At 39.6% G+C, this 14,282-nt stretch overlaps 1 pseudogene; it reads right to left on the minus strand.

Moving 5' to 3' along the window:
• Nucleotides 1–8,352: 8,352 nt before the first annotated feature.
• LOC139707151 (serine/threonine-protein kinase PLK4-like) lies at nucleotides 8,353–11,191 on the minus strand (annotated as a pseudogene).
• Nucleotides 11,192–14,282: the final 3,091 nt, after the last annotated feature.

The raw sequence follows: 14,282 nt of genomic DNA on the forward strand, positions 1-14,282 counted from the left end.
CAGGGATTGAAGTCATGGGCACTCTACCACTGAGCCACATACCTACCCTTATTTTTTATTTTTACTTAGAGAAAGGTTTTCACTGAGTTGCTTAGCTTCTCACCATTGCTGAGACTGACTTCAAATTCAGGATCCTCCTCTCTCAGACTCTGAAGCAGCTGAGATTACAGGCATGCACCACCATGCATGGCCAACTTCCATCTCAAAAACTAAAGTACACAGCAAATTAGGTCACAGGCTGTCAACAAATAGGTACACTTTGTAAAAAAACTATTTTTAGTTGTTGATAGACCTTTATTTTGTTTACTTATATGTAATTCTGAGAATTAAAAGAAGTGCCAGACAAGTTAGCTACCACTGAGCTCCAGCCCCAGCCCCCTGGTACATATTTTTTTTTTCATGGTGGATACTAGAGATTGAAATTAGGAACACTGAACTACTGAGACTCAGTCTCAGGGTTATTTTTTACTTCATTAAGAGATGAGGTTTCACTGAGTCATTTAGCACCTCACTTTTGCTAAGGCTGTTTTGAAATTTGATGCTTTTGCCTCAGCCTCTCCAGCAACTGGGATTACAGGCCTGCACCAACACAGCCAGCCTTTGGTATATTTTCAATACCTATTATAAATAGATTTTAACCAGTAGCCTTAAATCTTTTCTAATATATGTTTGGATTGAATCCATAACCCAGAAATCAGTGAAACAGGGAATCTAGTTTTATCTCCAAAACTGTTTCATCTATTAGAGTGTCTGAGTTAAGATTACCCATTGAAGAATTTACTGTATATTGTGGTTTCATCTTGACCTCCCATATGTACCTCGTTCTGAATTTTAGAACAGTCTGAAACAAGGTGCCCACAGATACCAAATATCTTGGAGTACTTTAAAAACACCAGTATCTGAGTCTTGCCTTCTAGAGACCAGTTTTAATTTTAAGTGTGTAGTTTCTAAAGGCATTAGTTGAATAATCTGCAGCTGGAAGGCATTTTCTGATAATACCTTTTATCTAAAAGACACTTGTTTCCTTTTATTGGATACTGTGAATTAAGATACAATAAAAATAGAAGTGTAGCAATATCTTCAGCAAAAGGATTTCAATTGCTTTACATATATACCCATATTTTTTAAAAATTTATTTTGAATTTAAATTACATGATAGTTCAATCTATCTCTTTCTCTCTTTTATTTTATTTATTTACTTATTTGTGGTACTGAGGATTGAACCCAGGGATTAATCATGGGCATTTTACCAATGTGCTACATACCCAGTCTCCACCACTTTTATTTATTTATTTATTATTGAGACAGGGTTTACTGATATGCTTAGGACTTTGCCAAGTTTTTGAGTCTGGTCTCTAACTTGAGATCCTCTTGTCTCACCCTTCTAAGGCACAGAGAGTACAGGCATGTACAACCTTGTGGTAGTACCCCAAATAATTACTAGTGGATTATGTAGCATATTTATTTTGGGCTTTTAAAGAACCTTAACACTTTTATCAAAAATATATTTATTAAATTTATGCTGTTGCCAACATTTTTTACATGTTTTTGTACCCTGAATCCTTATGTTTATTTATTTATTTTTTAATTTTTGGTTTGGTGCTGAGTACTGAACCTGGGGGTGCTTTCCATTGAGCCACATTCACTGTCTTTTTTATGTTATATTTTGAGACAGGCTCTCACTAAGTTTCTTGGAGTCTTGCTAAGTGAATGAGGCTGTCTTCAAACTACCAATTCTTCTGCCTCATTTTCCTGAACTTCTAGGATTCCAGGCATGTTTCATCACTCATGACAATTTTACATTATTATAATAGCCATTACAACAGCACTGTACAGGCTGCAGGAAATTCATTTGATTTATGAATTAAATCCCTGAGGCAAATTTATGTGAAGTAGCCAGTGTAAAAGTGTTGTGTAAAGATTCCTTGGGAATAAACAGGGATTTTTTTTTTCTAACCTCTTTTGTGAATGACTGTTGGAAACCATAGTCCATAAAAGTTCTAGAAAAAAGAATGCAAATTTATTTGTTTGCAGTTTACAGATATTTGCACATGCCCAGTCACCTTTGCATCTAAAACTTTAAACTTCAGAACATAGTAACTAGAACAAATTTTTTTTAAAGTTGAAACAGTGCACAAACAAATTTCTTTTAGGAGCAATTGGTAGTTGTGGAGTTATTACTGTGGTCAGCAGAATTGGGCCAGGGCTCTGGAAGGTCTCGCTCAGGGTATTGGTGATTTACTTTATTCTACACTATTACACCCACAATACAATACTCCCAGCAATAGTAGTTGAGAAAATATGCTGATAATGTCTTGAGCTAAACTGGCACTTTTGATATTTGCCTACTTCTCTGCACTGATCCCAGCTGAGTAATTAACATGGAACCAGAATGTGAATAGGGTATTTCCTGGGCTTATTGTTTTGGGGTCAGCTGCTCCATTAGGGTGGGGGGGGGTCTGAAACCAGGCTGGTGCAAGTATTTTTGTATATGTTCCTTTGCTCTGGCTGAGGTCTATCATTTTAAATGACAAAAGATTTAGAGTAATGTGCTTGGACTTATTTTTCATACACTTCACAGTTTACATCAAGAAGAAATGCCGCAGTCTGGCTGGGCACAAATAACCGAGCCACAACAAAGCCTTGTAGGTTCAAACAGCAACTACTTTATTTCAACTCTCACCGGCACTGCACGCGTACTTTTTCGCCAACGCCACTCACATAGCCCTTCCAGCAACCCCCCACACTGGAAATCCCCCCTCCAGCACTTCCCCAACCAATGGGAACTCTCTGGGAATCCTCAGGAGAACTCCAAAGTAGAGCAAGAACTTCAAATTAGCAGGCGCCCAAGGCAGCAAGAGCCACCCCATTGCCCGACAGTAAAGGTCAAATATTCAATGCAATTAATCTAGCATCACAGCAATTAGATATAGCTTAACTCAAATCATCATCTCAATGGTTCCCTGGCTTAACCTTTCAAACATTCCTTGTCACCTTTCAAACATTCTCTCTGGCAAATGCCAGGCATCATTCTGACTGGCTGTGGCTCTCAACAAAGAAACAACAGCTAGAATTTATCTCAATACCCCTTTACATACAAAATATAGGTTGTCATTGAATATGTTGGAAGTTTAATCAAGGTTTATTCATTAGAGAACAGGCTGATCTAGAGAGAATGTAAAGTACCACACAGTCCTATGTTTTCAAAACAAAAAGAAATGTGAGATATATAGGCATTCAGAAGAATTTTTTTAATTTTTTCTTTGTTTATTTTATTTCATTTTTTAAATAGAAAGCAAATAGAGGAAAAAGGAGACCAAGGTGGGAAATATAATTACTGACAGGACTATGAAACATTAAAAAATAGAATCTAGATTTCAGAAAAGAAAGATTTGACATATTGTATTTGGAGATGTGGATGGCATGAGTGTCCATGATAAGAATGTTGTAAGCTTCTGAAAGAAAATTGATATGGTGAAAGAAGCTTATGTAACTCAGATCCTCACTTAAGCCACTTTCTGCCCCCCAAATAAGCCATGCTAGGTAAACCACTGCTTGACTCTACTGCTGAATACTGAATAAAGAAAGATTGCCAACAAAAGGTTTGCTTCATACCTTCCACCTTTGTCATGTTTGTGTCATTTATGCAATTGTTAATCAATCCAAAATTATACAAACAGTAATGACATTTCAGCCCCTTTGAAATTTGTCAGTGAATTCCTGACCATTTTGATGGAGGCTCACAGCAGGCCTAGCAGGTGCCCTGGAGAAGACTTGGACCTGAATGGCAGCATTAGAACCTTATTTTCTTTTTTTTTTTTTTCTTTTTTCTTTTTTTTTTTTTTCTGGCTGTGTCTTTTGTTTATTAAATACTTGATACATTGACATTTAGAAATTTCTATTTGCCTGATTTCAGATGGTCATATATCACATAAAAGAAAATTAGAAACAATTATAACTTTTCCCAAGTCAGAGGAAATTCAATATCTAGTACATTGTGCATTTTTACTACGTGCCATTAAAAAATATATTTCTAAGTTCCAATTGCCTTTCTAACTCTACCACTGGTAATGATGATGGACTGTGATTGTCTAGCAGCAATCCAGATTTTAATCCAATTCAGCCACTTGGCCTTATACTTTTAAGTTGTACAACAAAAATGCAGGTGATCTAAACTGCTAGAAGGGGTATTCTTTTTTTTTTTTAATTTTTTATTGTTGGCTGTTCAAAACATTACATAGTTTTTGATATATCATATTTCACACTTTGATTCAAGTGGGTTATGAGCTACCATTTTTACCCCATATACAGATTGCAGAATCACATCAGTTACACATCCATTGATTTACATATTGCCATACTAGTGTCTGTTGTGTTCTGCTGCCTTTCCTATCCTCTACTATTCCCCCTCCCCTCCCCTCCCCTCTTCTCTCTCTGCCCCCTCTACTGACATTCATTTGTCCCCCTTGTATTATTTTTCCCATTCCCCTCACTTCCTCTTGTATGTACTTTTGTATAACTCTGAGGGTCTCCTTCCATTTCCATGCAATTTCCCTTCTCTCTCCCTTTCCCTCCCACCTCTCATCCCTGTTTAATGTTAATCTTCTTCTCATGCTCTTCGACCCTACTCTGTTCTTAGTTACTCTCCTTATATCAAAGAAGACATTTGGCATTTGTTTTTTAGGGATTGTCTAGCTTCACTTAGCATAATATGCTCTAATGCCATCCATTTCCCTGTAAATTCTATGATTTTGTCATTTTTTAATGCAGAGTAATACTCCATTGTGTATAAATGCAACATTTTTTTTTATCCATTCATCTATTGAAGGGCATCTAGGTTGGTTCCACAGTCTTGCTATTGTGAATTGTGCTGCTATGAACATCGATGTAGCAGTGTCCCTGTAGCATGCTCTTTTTAGGTCTTTAGGGAATAGACCAAGAAGGGGAATAGCTGGGTCAAATGGTGGCTCCATTCCCAGCTTTCCAAGAAATGTCCATACTGCTTTCCAAATTGGCTGCACCAATTTGCAGTCCCACCAGCAATGTACAAGTGTACCCTTTTCCCCACATCCTCGCCAGCACTTGTTGTTGTTTGACTTCATAATGGCTGCCAATCTTACTGGAGTGAGATGGTATCTTAGGGTGGTTTTGATTTGCATTTCTCTGACTGCTAGAGATGGTGAGCATTTTTTCATGTACTTGTTGATTGATTGTATATCCTCCTCTGAGAAGTGTCTGTTCAGGTCCTTGGCCCATTTGTTGATTGGGTTGTTTGTTCTCTTATTGTCTAATTTTTTGAGTTATTTGTATACTCTGGATATTAGGGCTCTATCTGAAGTGTGAGGAGTAAAGATTTGTTCCCAGGATATAGGCTCTCTATTTACCTCTCTTATTGTTTCTTTTGCTGAGAAAAAACTTTTTAGTTTGAGTAAGTCCCATTTGTTGATTCTAGTTATTAACTTTTGTGCTATGGGTGTCCTATTGAGGAATTTGGAGCCCGACCCCACAGTATGTAGAACATAGCCAACTTTTTCTTCTATCAGACGGCGTGTCTCTGATTTGATATCAAGCTCCTTGATCCATTTTGAATTAACTTTTGTGCATGGCGAGAGAAAGGGATTCAGTTTCATTTTGTTGCATATGGATTTCTAGTTTTCCCAGCACCATTTGTTGAAGATGCTATCCTTCCTCCATTGCATGCTTTTAGCCCCTTTATCAAATATAAGGTAGTTGTAGTTTTGTGGATTGGTTTCTGTGTCCTCTATTCTGTACCATTGGTCCACCTGCCTGTTTTGGTACCAGTACCATGCTGTTTTTGTTACTATTGCTCTGTAGTATAGTTTGAAGTCTGGTATCGCTATACCGCCTGATTCACACTTCCTGCTTAACATTGTTTTTGCTATTCTGGGTAGTTTATTTTTCCATATGAATTTCATGATTGCTTTCTCTATTTCTACAAGAAATGCCATTGGGATTTTGATTGGCATTGCATTAAACCTATAGAGAACTTTTGGTAATATCGCCATTTTGATGATGTTAGTTCTGCCTATCCATGAACAGGGTATATTTTTCCATCTTCTAAGATCTTCTTCTATTTCTCTCTTTAGGGTTCTGTAGTTTTCATTGTATAAGTCTTTCACCTCTTTTGTTAGGTTGATTCCCAAGTATTTTATTTTTTTTGAAGATATTGTGAATGGAGGGGTTGTCCTCATTTCCATTTCAGAGGATTTGTCGCTGATATACAGGAATGCCTTTGATTTATGCATGTTGATTTTATATCCTGCCACTTTGCTGAATTCATTTATTAGCTCTAATAGTTTCTTTGTAGACCCTTTTGGGTCTGCTAGGTATAGAATCATGTCATCTGCAAATAGTGATAATTTAAGTTCTTCTTTTCCTATTTTGATGCCTTTAATTTCTTTCGTCTGTCTAATTGCTCTGGCCAGTGTTTCAAGAACAATGTTGAACAGAAGTGGTGAGAGAGGGCATCCCTGTCTTGTTCCAGATTTTAGAGGGAATGCCTTCAATTTTTCTCCATTCAGAATGATGCTGGCCTGAGGCTTAGCATAGATTGCTTTTACAATATTGAGGTATGTTCCTGTTATCCCTAATTTTTCTAGAGTTTTGAACATAAAGGGATGCTGTACTTTGTCGAATGCTTTTTCCGCATCTATCGAGATGATCATATGGTTCTTATTTTTAAGTCTATTGATGTGGTGAATAACATTTATTGATTTCCGTATATTAAACCAGCCTTGCATCCCAGGGATGAATCCTACTTGATCATGGTGCACAATTTTTTTGATATGTTTTTGTATCCGATTCGCCAGAATTTTATTGAGGATTTTTGCATCTAGGTTCATTAGAGATATTGGTCTGTAGTTTTCTTTCTTTGAAGTGTCTTTGTCTGCTTTAGGTATCAGGGTGATGTTGGCCTCGTAGAATGAATTTGGAAGTTCTCCCTCTTTTTCTCTTTCCTGAAGTAGCTTGAAAAGTATTGGTATTAGTTCCTCTTTAAAGGTTTTGTAAAACTCTGCTGTATACCCATCCGGTCCTGGGCTTTTCTTTGTTGGTAGTCTTTTGATAGTTTCTTCTATTTCCTCAATTGATATTGGTCTGTTTAGGTTGTCTATATCCTCCTGACTCAATCTGGGCAGATCATATGACTTAAGAAATTTATCTATGCCTTCACTATCTTCTAATTTATTGGAGTATAAGGATTCAAAATAATTTTTGATTATCTTCTGTATATCTGAAGTGTCTGTTGTGATATTGCCTTTTTCATCCTGTATGCTAGTAATTTGAGTTCTCTCTCTTCTTCTCTTCACTAGCATGGCTAAGGGTCTGTCAATTTTGTTTATTTTTTCAAAGAACCAACTTTTAGTTTTGTCAATTTTTTCAATTGTTTCTTTTGTTTCGATTTCATTAATTTCAGCTCTGATTTTAATTATTTCTTGCCTTCTACTTCTTTTGCCGTTGTTTTGCTCTTCTTTTTCTAGGATTTTGAGATGAAGTATGAGATCATTTATTTGTTGTTTTTTTCTTTTTTTAAGGAATAAACTCCAAGCAATGAATTTTCCTCTTAGAACTGCTTTCAATGTGTCCCATAGATTCCGATATGTTGTGTCTGTGTTTTCATTAATCTCTAAGAATTTTTTAATTTCCTCCTTGATGTCTTCTATAACCCATTGATCATTCAGTAACCTATTGCTCATTCTCCAAGTGATGTATTCTTTTTCCTTCCTTCTTTTATTGTTGATTTTCAGTTCCATTCCATTATGATCAGATAGGATGCATGGTATTATCTCTACTCCTTTATATTGTCTAAGAGTTTCCCTGTGACATAATATATGATCTATTTTTGAGAAGGATCCATGTGCTGCTGAGAAAAAAGTGTAACTGCTTGATGTTGGGTCTACAAAAATAAATATAAAACAACTATACATGTTTACATATGTTACTTATAACAAATACATATTATTTACATGTTCAAAAATTCCAAACTACAGCATATTTTGTCCATGATTCTCAACATGTCTGGGAAGTAGAGAAACAATAAAAGCATAAATACACCACACACCATTTATATTTTTGCTTTTAAAAAAACATTCAATACAAATATACTCAGTAAGCTTGAGGGTATGTTTTCAGAGCAAAGTTAGGCATCCTATTGTACTCTGCGACCAATTATTTGTCGACTCAAATTTCATTCAGTTTTCTCTTAGTACACATCCTTTTCTGTACAGATTAAAATTCTCTTTAATAGGCTTTCTGAAGAAGTTATATTAAATAAAAAGTCACTTTACTTGAAAGCCAACCAAAAAGTTATTTATTAAATTTAGGTATCTTTTCAATCAATGAAAACCAGGAGTTGCATTAGAAAACATCAACAGGATGGAAGAAAGACACTGTAATTTCTGTTTGATGTATTCCGGTAATTTTTCATTGTCTCCATACCCATTTTTTTTCTTCTTAAAATAGGATAATTAGCCAGACATGGTGGCACAGGCCTGTAATCCCAGTGACTGGAGAGGATAAGGCAGGAGGATCATGAGTTCAAAGCCAGCCTCAGCAACTTAGCAAGGGCCTAAGCAACTCAGTGAGACCCTGTTTCTAGTTGTTTGACCATTTGGTGATGTTTAACTGATAGAAGATACTCCTGCCTGGACAACCAGCTGGGACCCATCATTAAACTGAACCCACACAGCTTCACTAGTTAACTGTGTAGCCCAACCAACATTTTTCACAAAAACAGACTTCAAAAGTTGTGCTGATGTAGGAAGACAATCTTTTAGATTATTCGAAGAGACGTTTGTTCCTGAAGCTGTAGTGGTATGGCCAAGTCTTCAGCTGTAACTATAGAAGGATTAAGTATGGGTGCCTGGGTTGGAGTAGTAGCACTATTCATGATCAATCTACCCAAAGATGGTGCATCTCTTATTGCGTAGTTTGGATCCACACAAGGAGGTGTTGACAGGGCCTTAGGTGAACTAGTATTACCAGGTTTTCTTCCCACAATTATTGGGAAAAAGGGAGCACTCCCACTCTTCTTTTACTCTCCTGAAATTACAGATTCCAGTGCTAAACAAATACGATGAGCCTCATTAGCATGGTCCATGTATATTTTTATTTCCTCTTTTAAGTTATGAATTTGATTTTCATCCTTTAAAGTGTAAGATTTCCCAGTCTTTTCAATTACTTGAATTAAATCTTCTGTTTTGTGTATTTTTGCTCCACCATAAAACCAAACCTCAAAATCAGCATCAGGAGAATTCTCCATCAAAATACATTTAGCGTATCTTGTAAAATAAGTGATTTGGGGAGATTTAGATCTTACAAGCTGTACAAATCTGGAAGCATATTGATATTTTCGCCAGTATTTTTCTGGTAAATTGTCAAAGTTGTACCTACTGATGGTATCAGTAGGTAAGGGCAGTTTATCAGCAAGAGGAAAGCCTCTTCCATCATTTGGATAATATATAGTGATCATATTCCCATCACTAGATATTTGAAGTACTTCTTTCACATATTCTTGAGATGCATATTCCTTTAGAAGCTCCACACACACCTCCTCTGAATCAAGTATGCTCACCACAGCCTTTTTAGTTTTCTGTCTGATTGGTTTTAACCTGTGAGCAATCAAAGGAGACGTAATGCTTCGCAATGTGTGTTTCTGATATCCCACTGTTGACTCCATACCCCTAGTCTTGATTTGTTCTGAAAGAGGATCATTCATTTGCAGATTTCCAAACCACTGTTGTACAATTTCAGTTTGAGGTGTCTGGTCTGAAAATGGAAAAGGACTTTTTCCTGGACAAAGATGATTTGAAAGTGCTTGGTTGTTATCAGGTCTTTCAAAAGATCCAGAACTACGAGATGTCTTTTCTTTAAAGAAATGAAAAATATTGACATTGCTATTTGTGGGTGGATATCGGTCTTCATTTTCTTCTATTCCTGATCTTTTGGACTTTGAAAGTGTTTCTGCTGAGTGACATCGTTCCATTGTATATGTTTTTGCTCGAGATTGACTATTAGAAGTGCCAGATCTATCAGAGGAATGGGCTCTACAGAGGTATCAAGAATGAGGCCTTTCTTCTGCATCTTGAATTACTCTTCCTCTTCCACTGTTACTGGTTTCATGTGCTTGATTTCCCCACTGAGTACAAAAACTGCTTCCATCTCCTGAAGAAAAGTCACTTGAATTTTTATGCTTTGGAAATACAGTCATTTTATTTGGAAGTGGCTGGCCAATCAAGAGTCATCTTCTGTCAAGTAAACTACCACTTACACTGGTACTGGAAGAAGCCGTAACTGCAGTAGAAATTGTGGCATGTCCACTATCAATTGAGTCTTCTACAGTTCCTAAATCTTTACTTTTTGTTGAAGAATTTCAGGACATAAAAGGATGGTCCAATATTGAAGACAGACTTAAACGATCTGCTGGATTTCTACGAAGTAGCTGGTGAATAAGATCCTTGGCCTCTCTTGACAAAAACGTTGGCATTTCATAATCTGCCAATACAACTTTATTTAATGTGTTCTTGACTGTGTCAGTGTCAAAAGGTGGTCTCCCAATTAGTAATGTATAAAACATGCAGCCCAAGGACCAAACATCAGATTCAAGTCCATGGGCACTTCGAGTTGCAATTTCTGGTGAAATGTAATTAGGAGTTCCACATAATGTATAGTGCTTTTCATGTGGCATTGTCAATTGAGTTGCCAGCCCAAAATCGGCAATCTTGATATTCATATTACGAGTAAGTAAGAGGTTAGAAAGTGTGAGGTCCCGGTGTAACATGCCATGAGAATGAAGATACAACATTCCTGTGATGATCTGGTGCATGAAGTGTCGAGCTTCATTTTCTGAGAAAGGTTTCATTCTATTCTTTAGGTATCTGTTCATTTCACCATTATGACACATTTCTAATACCAGGTACACATAATTGTTATCTTCAAAATAGTTATATAGCTCCAAGATAGAGGGATGTTTCAATTGACAATGTATTTTCACCTCATTTTGGACTCGCTGTACCATCCCAGCTTTGTACATGGCTTTTTTATCTATCATTTTGATTGCAACTTCCAAACCAGTGTGAATGGACTCAGCTCTGTAGACACCAGCAAATGATCCCTTACCGAGCAGATTTCCGACTTTAAAATCCTCGATCTTCTCGCCGATGCAAGTCGCCATATTCTCAGGCCAGGGCCGGCGCTCCCGGGGTCAGGTCCCTTTTCACAGTCCCTTCGAGGTGGAGCTCCAGGCAGCCAGCCGGTCGTGGTGCCCATCAGGCTCTACCTTCTAGGCCGCCGCTCCGGGCGATGACGCTAAAGCCACCGAAGGAATTCCTCGACACCATCCGAGGCTTGGGCGGTGCCTCTGCACTCCCATTTTGAAATACTCCTGCTGGTGGCTGTTCAAGCGAGACTGGTGGTAGAACCTTATTTTCCTCCTTCTGAAATTAATCAATATTTTGAGATGACTTTCTGGCTGGAGGCAGAAAACAGGAATCATTTCAGAAGATTTGAGTCAGCTCAGAAATATGTCAAACCCAGCTGGGCACTCGGCTCAGTAGTTGACTGGTCACAAATATCTGCAGTGGCCTCATGATTGGCAGCCTTGCACAAAGAAAGATCAACTTGGTGCTTGTCAGGTTTCCAGGTAAGTCACATGGATCCCAGGCATTGGGCACTCACCTGCCTTCCTAAAAAACCTGCAAAGCCACTATCCAGTTGTTCATTCTTATGAATTATGTAATGCTGTTTGCTATGAAAGAGTATTAGTCAGGTATCTGGTCAAGAAACATTTGAATGTTTTCGTTTTTGCTTTCAGAACACTGGTACCTCCATGAAAACAAGCACACAATACTTTTTTAATCATGAGTTATTTGGGGAAAAAACATCAGGGTGTTTTATTGGCAGCCAGATTATACTCTAAAGTTCATTGTATTTACCAACCATCAGCTAATCATATGCAGCAAAGATTCCAGGTGAACTGAGCCTAAATTGACGACCATCCCAAACATGAGCTAATAAGTTTTAGAATGAGTTAATTAGTGACAGATAATTAGTTAATTTATTCACTATAGGCTGGATGCCAGGTTTCAATCACATGATGTGCAGAGGTTGTATGAAAAACAGCAGTCATCTTATAGACAGTGATTTATTTTTTCTTCATTAAAATTTTGTTGACTCTCTTAGTAAACTGTATTGAACTATAGAAAAATATTTATAGACATATATGCCTTTAATTGTGAAAATATTCTCCCACTACCTTATAAATTTGGTGTGAATATTAGCACAATTATGAAAGCCAAATATCTCAGTCCTGCCTCTAGACATTATGGAAAATATAATTTTTTTTAAATAACAAAAAAGAATTCGTTGAATGAATACTAATGATTTTAGTGGAGGAAAAAATGATTTGTTGAGACACATAAGGAAAATTGACAATATTAAAATCATATTTAGGATAGAATACAAAGAAATCATAATTAATAAAAGAATAAGTGCAAATCATCCAGAAAGATTTTTAAAAATTTGAAAATGCCTTTCCCCCATAAGCCTGAAGAACCATCATTGGATGATGATAGCAGCATAAAATATTTTAGGTTCTAAGGTGGAGACTAAAGAAAAAGAAAAATGTTGATGGCTTCAGAAGTTCTTTTTCTCCTTATAAGTTTTTTTCTTAATTTTTATTACTTTTAATTTGGTGGAGAGATACTGAAAAACTTCCATGGCCCAGGGAGAATTGCCCCACCTCTCCACCTCCTATGCCCTCCACCCATATTTCTTTTTTTTTTTTTTCTCAATCCACCTTTGTCCCCTCCTCCGCCCTGTCCTTTCCCCAGTGACAGGACTTGGCAGCGGTCACTGTTGGGGAGGAGGAGGGAGGGACGGCCTTGCTCCTGAGCCCCCTCCTCTGCTCCAGAGCTGGTGCGGTCCAACTCTCTCATGCTGAGATGAGGAGGAGGAGGGGGAGGGTGGAGCAGGGAGAGGAGGAAGAGGAGGAGGGGAGGAGGAGGAGAAGGAGGAAGAAGAGTGGAGGAGGAGGAGGAGGGGGAGGAGTGGAGCAGGAGGAGTTGCTAACAGGAGGAGTTATAACAAGGGAACTTGGCGGAGGCAGCCTCAGCTACAGCTTTGGCAGCGAAGGTCAGCGCCCTGGGCAGCAGGCACCTGAAGGACCAATGACTGGAGCCAGTCACCGGGCCTTCCCCAGGGGCTGCGAAGGCCGGTGGGAGGTAGGCGGGGGCTCCGGGTCCCCACCCCGGGCTGTGAGTGCCCACACGGAGCCCCGAGGAGATGAGCGCCCCCAAGAGGGCTGTTTCTGGGTGCGGGCACCGCTGCCCGAGTGTGCGGAAAAGGGGAGCTGCATCCCAGAGGCGCCATGGAGCTGGGGAGTTGGGGTTTGGGGTGGGGAGGGCGGGAAGCGCGGGGGAGAAGCGGAGTCGCGGGAGAGAAAGGAGGCCTCCAGCGCCTCGGGAGAACTCCGGAGACGAGTCCCAGAGTGCTAGGCTGGGGGAGGCTGCAGCCCCCGGTGCAGGCCAGAGGTGAGCGCCGAGGCGGGGGGCGGGGGGCGGTGGGGCGCAGGCGCGGACCCCACTGGAGAAGCGAGCGCCTGCCGCCCAGACTGGTGCGGTGTTGGAGACAGCCTAGGCTCCAGCTCTCCCCAGGGCAGCCAGGGGAGGCAGGACTCGGGAAGTGCTAGGGGTGTGTGAAGGTGAAGCGGAGTGTCAGAGGCAACCCCCGGCTGAGCCTCTAGGAGGAGAAGGAGGAGGAGGGGAGCCCCGCCCCGCAGGCGGCCGCCCTTGTCCGCGCCGGGGGCAGAGACAGGGGCGCCGCACTACAGGGCCTGACAGGAAGGAGCTGCAGCGGGCAGGGCGGCGGAGGCTCTGGCAGAGCAGGCCAGTCCGTGGATGGGAGCCAGGCCAGCAGCGGTGGGGGCGGGAGCCTGGGGCGGGGAGCCAGAGCCGGGGGCGGGGAGCCGGAGCCGGGGAGACGGAGCCAGGGCCTCAGAGGCGACAATCTCGCTTCCCCATGACTTAACTTTCTGGGTGGACATGTGTGCCAGAGGTGCACTGGGGCCAGCCGGGGCAGGAGGAGTCCACCCATATTTCAGCTCAAAATTGTATTCATGGAGTTCTTGATGTCTAAAAAAATTTGCTTTATGAAAAGAACCAACTACTCTCAACTTTTATTCATTGTAATTAAATTATTCCTTTGTACATGGAATAAAAAAAGAAATTATTAAATTTATTTGAAGACATCCGAATAACATTTGGTTA

This window comes from Marmota flaviventris, chromosome 9, assembly GCF_047511675.1.
Source record: "Marmota flaviventris isolate mMarFla1 chromosome 9, mMarFla1.hap1, whole genome shotgun sequence".
Taxonomy (NCBI): domain Eukaryota; kingdom Metazoa; phylum Chordata; class Mammalia; order Rodentia; family Sciuridae; genus Marmota; species Marmota flaviventris.